Here is an 8,757-nt window from a genome sequence, read left to right on the forward strand (position 1 = left end):
TTAAAAATGTTCAAAATTTTACAAATCTCTTTGTTTATATGTTCCCTTGCAAATCTTTTGAAAAGATATCCTTAAAATTAGAAATAATATTTCCTATAAGAAGTTTAATGAATATATGAAATCATGTACTCTGAATTGTTTTTTCTTTTTTTATAGTTTTTTTTTTTTGCAAGGCAAATGGGGTTAAGTGGCTTGCTCAAGGCCACACAGTAGGTAATTATTAAGTGTCTGAGGCTAGATTTGAACTCAGGTCCTCCTGACTCCAGGGCCAGTGCTCTATTCACTGCACCACCTAGACATCCTGAATTGCTTTTTCAACACATACATATGTTGATATGTTGACCATGAAATTTACTTTGCTTGATATTATCAAGCAGAACACAATACTGCTAGATTAAATTCTTGCATAAATCTACACTGTTACTATGTTTCTTTGGCCCTTCCTTATCTCTTTCAGTATCATTCTAAGTAGCAGGTATTGTAGCTGTTGTGGTTTTTCTTGCCATTGGTTTCTTTTGGAATCCCACATGTCTCAGTATTGTATTCTGCTCTACGAAGTCCTAGAAGGGGATAATCCCAATTATTTGTTATTTGAGAAGGTAGGATATCTTTATTTTTCACTCATCCTTCGTTTTTGCTGAGATTTTCCTTTTCTACATAGCTAATCTATTCTCAAATGGTAACCTCTTCCAATACCTTTTTGTAAAACTTCCTTGGAAATGTTCCCTGTGAAATGTGAAGACAAGTAACTCAAAGTTATTTGATAAATCTAGGTCTGCATTCTGTATAATAGCTATTTTCTAATTATACTTGTTAGCTGACATAGTATAAAAATGTGTGATTCCTGGAGCTATTATTGCTACATATAATTATAACAAATTTCACAAGTCTGCAATAGAAAAGGAAGGTATAATTTCATTCTTAAAACTTTATATAGATTAGAGTGTTTATCATTTTATATGGCAGAATATCTTTTGTCTTAATTTAATTTAGCATTTTTTTCTTACCTGCTGATATCTTTAAGATTGTACAAGGAAGCAAAGAAGTTCTTAATTGTTAGCAATTTAACAACAAAAAGAAAGATTTTGTTTTCAAAAATTCCCTTCAGAAGTATTGGTACTCTTTGCTTTAAAAGGGAGTTATTCTTCTTTTCTAATTCAAGCAAAAATAATCTCATTTACTTTTGGGGAAGAATTGACATAATAGAAACATTGGATTTATTTGAAAGTGGGGAAACTCATCTGTGTGGGACCTTAATTTCTGAGCTGTATCACTTTGTGCCAATATTTATTCAGTTAATTAAATGTTATATCACTTAGATCTTGAAGACAACCATTTTCAAACACAGTGCAGGTCACTTTGCTTTTTTATTTTTTGCATCATATATCTAATGTCTCATTTTAATTTTAACATCAAACACTTACACAATCTGAGGTGGATATAGTAATGAATTGGATCCAGCTACCATTAATTCTTCTAGCACAGGGATGCTAATTGAAAAAACTAATTGCCAGGATGAAGAGATGAGATACAGATAATGTCAAATGACAGATAATCCATGAAACACCTATTAAGAAGCAGCTAAAATTATTGAAACTGGAACAATTATAGATGACTTTTTGTTGCAGGGGACGAATTTTTCTTACATTTTTTCTTGAAATCAATAACATTTATTAAATACCTATGATGTTCCTGAAACTTTGATGAGAAATAGATTAATGATGAAGTTTGCTAGAATTTCACATGCATACTTAATGAATGCAATTATTTTTGTTATATTTTAATGTGAAATTTTGACTGTCAGTGTAAGTTCCTCCCCAGTGAGAAAAATCCACTCCCAATATAGCCTGGAGAGTTATATGCACTTTATTTTCTTAGAGAAATATGTGAGGTAAAGGAACTAAGGACTTACGTCAATTATTTATGGTCATATACGTAATACATATCACAAAAGTATCTTGAATCCATGGTTTTTCTGATAAACGAGGTCCATTCATTATCTACTATGTCATGCTATTTCTTATGTATGTGAATATAGCTCTGTGTGTGTGTGTGTGTGTGTGTGTGTGTGTGTGTGTGTGTGTGTCTGTGTGTTGCCATTTGGTCTTGTCTGATTTTTCATGGCCCTGTAAACAGAACCATGGTCATACTGTCCATGTGGTTTTCTTTGCAAAGATACTGCAATGGATTGCCATTTCCTTCTCCAATGGATTAAGACAAACAGACATTAAGTGACCTGTCCCAGAGTCATACAGCTATTAAGCACTGACTTTATTTGAACATAGATCTTCCTGACTTCACAGTATTCTATTCACTGAGCCATTTAACTTCTTGTATGTATAGATGCCCATATATGCATATATATAAGCATACATCTTCATGAACATACAATATATAAAGTTAAGAGAATATTATCTCCACAATTAAATGCAACTTTCTAATATATGAATTTTTTGTTATACTTTCCTTCATGTGCACCTTACTTGTTTACAGATTAACTGATAATACAGACTATTTGACATTTCCAAGATTTTGCACCCAAGAGATATTTACTAAATATCTTATGCAGTGATTTTCGATTTCACATCCATGGACTTTAAAAAAATGATAAAAAAATACTTCAAAATAATTGCCGTTGTAATATTTAGTAACTTATTTCCTTAGTAAAAACATTTTTTTGAGAAGTCATATGATGATGATGATGCTTGCCTTTAATTCTCAAAGAAGACCATGATATCAGAGAGGTGATGCCATGACAAGCCCATGAATTGATTTGAGTGACGGGTGGTGTTCCAAGTCACCAGCCTCACTTTCTCCTCTGGAACCATTTGAGTCAAGTGGCCAGATATGAATCAAGATGACTGGAGATGGACCTGAATGCAATGAATTTGGAGTTAAGTGACTTGTCCAGTGCCTCATGGCTAGTAATTGTCAAGTGTCTGAGGTCAAATTTGAACTCTGGGTCTCCTGACTCCAAGGACAAGTGAGGCTCTATCCATTGTGCCACCTAGAGTCTATATTAGACTACCAAAAGGATCCATTCAAGGGAAAAAATTCTAAGGAACATTGATCAAAGTGAATGTGTTAAATCTAGCTAAATCAGAAACAGTGAATTAAAAAGAATTGTTGTGTGTAATAATATAGCATTTAAAGCTTTCACTTAGAGTAAGGTTGGCAGAAGCAGTAATATACACCCCTCTCACTTCCCCTGCCAGATGAATCATCATTCTCTAGTTGTAACGATATTAAGGGGTTTATTGTTTACTTTGAATGTGGATTAGATTGCTAACCCCTCAAATATGAGATTTCTTATTAATTATTATTTTTGAATTGTTATTATGAATTCATTTAGCACTTCATATGTAAATGAAAATTTTTGGAAAACAACTTTTTCAATATTTTTTCTTATATTTTGTCCTTAGACATGGACCCATCTTTTTTATTTTAACCCATCTGTTTTTGACCATTTTCGACAATGGAAAAAGTATTATTATTCTTTTTTACTTTTTTTTCTTCATGAGATATTCATGTAAATTGGTCACCTATTTGGGCACTTTTAAAAGGAGTAGTAATGTGCATCAGGTGACAGCTAAGTCTCAAGTGGTGGAAGGTTCAAATAGTTTACCCACCAGCTAGGAGGAGCAATACAAAGACAAATGGGCATGGAATCAGGATGCCTGAGTTCAAATACGGTCCCAGTAAGTTAGGAAAACTGTGAGCAAGAAATATAATCTTTCTTTGCCTCATTTTCCTCAACTGTAAAATGAGGATATTAATAGGACCTACCTCTAAAGATTCTTCTAAAGGTCAAATGAGATTATACTTTTAAATCACTTAGAAAATTGTTTTCTAAAGATTTTATCAAATTATGCACTGTATAAATGTCACTTTATATTATTATTAACTATAAGTGAGTACCCTGGTTCAAAAACCCTTTGCATGTGGAATATTTTATCCTGAAATTTAAGAGAACTTGTATAAACAAAAAGTAACCTCTCACAACTTTAGGGGAATCCTTGGTATTTTTTCAAATAGGTCTATTTTCTACACGTTTTTCTACATTTTCTTCATAGGTTATGTTTCTTCTATGGCCTTTGGTGTCTAGATATTTTCATGAAACATTTTGCAATGATTAAACCATTTTCTCTATATTCAGTTTTGAATGACTAAAATTGAAAGAAACTTTTTTGGTTTTTATTTTTATTTCTTATTGTTTTCTTTTTTCTCATTACCATAAATTAAAATTTACTTTTAATTCTTTCCTCTGGGATCAAATGGTAGGGGTGGAGGTGGAAGGGAGATTCTCTTTGATCTTTCCCCCTCTTTTCTATTTTTTAAATTTTATTTATTTAAGGCAATGGGGTCAAATGATTTGCCCAAGGCCACACAGCTAAGCAATTATTAAGTGTCTGAAACTGGATTTGAACTCAGGTTCTCATGACTCCAGGGAGGGTAATTTATCCTCTGTGCCACTTAGCTGCCCCTTATGTATTTATTTATTTTTATTTTATTTATATCTTGCCATTCTTTCAAATATAGCAACTTATTTTAGTTGCATGACTGGGAGTGAGGGGTGGGGAGAGGGACATCCTTGTAAAGGCCATCAACACTTGATGCTGAGCTCGATTTTCACAGATGCACTGAGGAAGCAACAATTTCTGGAAACCACCATAAAAACCCTTCAAAGTGGAAAAAGTGGTATTTTTTTCAAAGAGTCAGTCTGTGGGTACATTGCCTCATAGGCAAATCTATATTTGGAATGATGTCATCTGGAGTGCAAAATTGTATTGAGTACAGGAATACCCTTGAAAGAGAATTACTTAATGAAAATCACTTTGAAAGCTCTCTGAGGGATAGACAAAAATGGAGAGACTTGAAGTAAAGAGATCAGGAGTGATAAGGGACTTATGTTTTCCATCATTTCCATGAATTTCTAAAATCTGAAGACACAGAAATCAAATTATTGCAAAGGTAGTTTGAACAAGGTAGTTTATCGACATACTATCACCATCATAGTCCTGGAAATCTCTTTGAGCAATCTAAGAACACATTAGTTTCTTGACTGTTATATCACAGTATTCAGTAATTTTGAGTTTATTGTTCAGTAAAATCACTGAGGTCATATTTAGATGAACTTCTCTCTAGCCTTACCACAGTAAAGAAACCATTAGATATGCTTACTGTCTTCTTTTCTAGAAAAAGGAATGTTTCAACAATATTTGTGTTATTAGGAAGAAAAAAATTTCCTCTCCAATTATAGAACAGCAAAGGGAGAGAATATGAAAACATATTTTGGAGATTTTGAAAGTTACAGGTCAATCTTTGCCTGTGTCAGGAAGTTATAGTTAGTGAGATTATAAGGAGAGAAGCCAAATATAATTAAAGTTCAAAAAGGAGAGGAGGGGAGAGGAACAAAGGAAGATCAATTTGAGAGAGAGCCGGAGCCAAGATGGCAGCAGGAGAAGGGCCTTTCCTAGGTGTTCTCTCCAAAATATTTCAAAAATCTTAAAATTATGAATCTAATTAAATTTTTGAGAGCCAGAACTCACAGAAAGATGAGGCAATTCTGCAGTCCAAGGTAACCTAGAAAATAGTGGAAAAACTCATTTTCATGGGGTTAGAGGGGCAGCCCACTAGAGTGATGAAACTTCAGCCTCCCGGGAACAGTACCAGAGTGCCAGGGCTCTGCCCAGAAGCAGTTTCCTGACTTGCACCACAAGAAGCACTGGGCACAAAATGGAGGATCAGTGCGAGACCTCTGCCAGAGCGAGTTCAAAGCACAAGCCCTCAGGGTGGTTGCGGCAGTCAGCATTCCCAGATCCAGAAAAGTACGAACCAGAAAACAGGATCCTCCAGGCAACTACACCCTGAGTTCACAGTACACTGAAGGTAGGGGAGTGGAGGGAGACTTCGAGTTCTGTCTTCTTTCCATGGAAGAGGACTCTGCGCCTCTAACCACATTCAGATCCTGGTCACAGTCTAGGCCTTCCCATAGAACAGGGACGCCCACTCCCAGGCCCGTGGCAGAGGGATGTCTTGTGGTCATTCACAGACCAGGAGAGCAGTCAGAATCTCACACACTGAGGTCCTTGTAGGGGGGGGTGTCCTAATAATACTCAAAAACTCTGGGAAACACCCTAAAACCAGGCACAGGCTGGGAAAATGAGTAATCATAGATAAAAGAGGAACCAGACCAGTGACAAATACTTTGTCTATGATCCCAAGGAGGATCAAAATACTCAATTGGAAGATGAGGAAATACAAGTTTATGCATCTAGAGTCCAAGAAAAATGGACTCAGGCCTAGAGATCAAAAAAAGCTTTTTAAGGTGTTTTCTTTTTGCAAGGCAGATGAGTTTAAATAGCTTGCCCAAGGCCACACAGCTGGGTAATTATTAAGTGTCTGAGGCTGGATTTGAACTCAAGTACTCCTGACTCCAGGGCCAGTGCTCTATCCACTGTGCCACCTAGTTGCTCCCCTTATTGATTTTCAAAATATTTTTTGAGGGATGATATCCTGATATCCTAGAAGCAGAGGGCAAAATAAAAATTGAAAGAATCCACCAATCTCTCTCAAAAGAGATCCAAAAAAACCCAGGAATATTATGGCCAAGTTCCAGGACTCCCAAGTCAAAGAGAAAATACTACAAGCAGCCAGGACACAATTCAAATATCATTGAGCTACAGTCAAGATCACAAAGGATTTAGCAGCAACTAAATTAAGGGCTCATAGAACTTGGAATATAATATTCTGGAAGGCACAAGTGCCTGTAATGCAACCAAGAATCAACTACCTGCAAATCTGAACATCTTATTCCAGGGAAAAAGATAGACTTTCAATGAAACAGGGGACTTTCAAATGTTCCTGTTGAAAAGACCAGAGCTGAACAGAAAGCTTGACCTTCAAATATAGGACTCAGGTGGAGCATAGAGATCAGAAAAGGGTAAATTATGAGGGACTTTATGATGATGAACTGCATTTATTCCTGCAAAGAATAATGATACTGATAATGTTCATATGAATCTACTCATTTGGTAGAGCAGGCAGAAGGAGCTTTTATAGATGAAACACAGGAGAGAACTGAATTTGAAGATGTAATATATTGTAAAAATGGAATCAATGGCTAAAAGGGAAATGTATGGGGAGTAAAAGAAAGGAGAGGTGGAATAGGCTAAGATAATTCATGGAAAAGTCATTTTTCTTTTGCAATGAGCTTTTGCAATATTCAAGGGGTGAAGGTGAAGGGGAATGAGGGAAAATTCACTCTTATCAGAAATGGCTCAGAGAGGAAACAGCATACACACTCAATAGGGTACAGACATCTGGAGTAAGGAGGAGAGAAGGTGGGGGTGGGGAAAGTGGGGGGAGGTGGGTTATGAAGGAAAGGGTAGATTATGGGAGAGTATAGTCAGATATAACGCATTATTATTTTTTTTTTTACTTTTTGCAAGGTGCTGGGATTCAGTGTCTTGTCCGTGACCTTGGGACTGGGTGCTTGCTGAGTCTCTGGGGTGTTCTGTGGGCTTGGGGACCTCTTAGCCCCAGGGCCAGTGCTTTGTTCACTGTGCCACTTGGCTGCCCTACAGCACATTTTGGAGGTGGCTTCTGTGATGGACTTATGATGAAGAATGCAATTCACCCGAGATAGAGCTGATAGTATCAGAACACAGACTAAAACACATTTTTTTCTCTTTCCCTTATTTTTCATGAGGTTCTATGTTTTTGTGGGGGATGGGTATTATGTTTGCTCTTAAACAAGAATATTTTAGCAATGCATAAAGAGTTGTGGAGTTTGAACAGAGAGCAAAGACTATTACTTTTAGGATATGATTTTTCTCTCATCCCATTCAACTTGGATCAATGTATACTGTGTAAACAATGTAAAGACTAGGACTGCCTTCTGTGGGGAGTGGGGGTGAAGCAAGATTGGCAGAAAGGTTGTGGAACTCAGAATAAACTTTAAAAAAAATTGGTAAATTAAAAAGGAGAGGAGCTTGTTACTGATAAGGAAGTGGATAATAAAATTATAATCATTTCTTCTAGTATTTTTATAGTGAAGAAGAAAAGAAAAAATGAGAGATTACTAAGTACAAAATAAGATACTAATTTTCTTTGAGTAAATTTTCTCTGAATAAAAGAGTATTTTTTGGAATAGATTAGAATCACATAATAGATGAAAGGGAATTGTACCTACATTTATCTAAAGAAGTCCAGATAAAGAAATTCCTTCTAGCAAAGCAAGTTTCCAACTTTGTTGCAACTTTGAGTCTTAGAGAACCTCCTTGAACAATAAAAGACAAAATGACTTGCCAATTCATCACACAGGTCTTATTGGTGAGAAGTGCGAATTAATTCCAAGTCCTTTTGCTTTCAAAACTAGTACTCTAACCACTATGCCACCACTATATTTAATTTTATAAATCAGTAGAAAGGGAGAAACTAAAAATAAATGAGGGAGAATAATGAGGGAGAATTGCTGACAAAAGGTTTCTAGAGAATTCCAAATGCTATGGTATCAGGAAGACAAGATATAGAATTGATATTAACAAGAGAAACACTTTTCTTGATTTGAGATGAGTGAGGATGAGGAAACATTCTGATTCTGGGAACACTTTTAAAGGGTAGGCATATTTGTAAGGATGTGAAAAGTGGATATATTGCTACAGCTAAAATAAATGCATAAATAAACACTTCCAACTATAAAAATAATCCTATTAGAACATCAAGCTATGTGGAGAACCATCCATATCCTCTGAC

The sequence above is a fragment of the Macrotis lagotis genome, chromosome X (genome assembly GCF_037893015.1).
Source record: "Macrotis lagotis isolate mMagLag1 chromosome X, bilby.v1.9.chrom.fasta, whole genome shotgun sequence".
Classification (NCBI taxonomy): domain Eukaryota; kingdom Metazoa; phylum Chordata; class Mammalia; order Peramelemorphia; family Peramelidae; genus Macrotis; species Macrotis lagotis.